The 1384-nt window shown below is 53.0% G+C and overlaps 1 pseudogene; it reads left to right on the plus strand.

The window, feature by feature from the left end:
• Nucleotides 1–449: 449 nt before the first annotated feature.
• Nucleotides 450–558, plus strand: LOC137346365 (U2 spliceosomal RNA; annotated as a pseudogene).
• The last annotated feature ends 826 nt before the right edge of the window (nt 559–1384 follow it).

Raw genomic sequence — 1384 nt, forward strand, 5'->3', positions numbered from 1 at the left:
GACATGGAGAGTGCACTCTCACCGTATTGGGTTATAGTCTGTACAACTTGGAGAGTGCACACTCCCCCTATTGGGTTATGGTCTGTACAACATGAAGAGTGCACTCTCACCCTATTGTGTTATGGTCTGCACAACATGGAGAGTGCACTCCCGCCCTATTGGGTTATGGTCTGTAATACATGGAGAGCGCCCTCTCACCCTATTGGGTTCTGGTCTGTCCAACATGGAGAGTGCACTCTTGCCCTATTGGGTCATGGTCTGCACTACATGGAGAGTGCACTCTCACCCTATTGGGTTATAGTCTGTACAACTTGGAGAATGCACTCTCTCTCTCTTGGGTTATGGTCTGTACTACATGAAGAGTGCACTCCCACCCTATTGTGTTCTGATCTGTACAACATGGAGAGTGCACTCTCGCCCTATTGGGTTATGGTCTGTGATACATGGAGAGCGCTTCTCGGCCTTTTGGCTAAGATCAAGTGTAGTATCTGTTCTTATCAGTGCTTATTTGATTGAGAAGAGACCATGATCATTGCCTTTTGATCCTGGGGAAGCTTTGAGTAAAATGGCGATAACCAATTTTCGAGCTTCGGGCCAGGGAGTGCGCAACACCGTTCGGGTGGTCGTGAAGGACAAGGAAGGAGATGCACCGGTCGATCGCACCTTCTTCATCAAGAAAATTCTCTTCGATTGCTGCGGATTTCAAGCGACGGACGTCTTCTGCCTGCAGGATTTCCCCAGCAGTGGATACTTCGACGTGACGTTCCGGAACGTGGCGGGATGCATCAAGTTCCTGAAGGCGTTCAAGGAGAAAGGGGACCGGGCGCCACTGTCGATCCTCACAGCGGAGCCGCTCTTCACGCTTCCGTCACAACGGGACCGGGTGGTGACGATTCACCTCTACAACCCCCATGTTCCGGTGGTGGATGTACTCACCTTTCTCGCCAGGTACGTTGAGGTGGCCGGCAGCAGCACTGATGTCAAGGACCCCTTTGGGATCTGGACCAGCAAGCGGCAGGTCAAGGTGACCTTGAAGGTAGATCCCAGTGGAGCCATCATCCACCCTCCCTCCAGCTTCGCTATCGGGGGAAGTTGAGGCTTCTTGGTCTACGCTGGGCAGCCCAGAGTTTGCCGCACCTGTGGCAAATCTGGTCACATGGCAGCCAACTGCAGCACGGTTGTTTGCAAGAACTGCAAGGAGGAAGGCCATCAGACCAAGGACTGTAAGCAGACTAAGTGTTGCAACTTGTGCGGTGCGGCAGGCCATCTCTACAAGACTTGTCCCAAACGTTGCCTCAGCTATGCTCAGGCAGCAAGGTCCAAGGAAAGGCCGGGAGAAGGTTCGACGAAGGCGTCCGCTGTTCGAAAGGAGACCAGCAACCTT

This window comes from Heterodontus francisci, chromosome 29, assembly GCF_036365525.1.
Source record: "Heterodontus francisci isolate sHetFra1 chromosome 29, sHetFra1.hap1, whole genome shotgun sequence".
Classification (NCBI taxonomy): Eukaryota; Metazoa; Chordata; class Chondrichthyes; order Heterodontiformes; family Heterodontidae; genus Heterodontus; species Heterodontus francisci.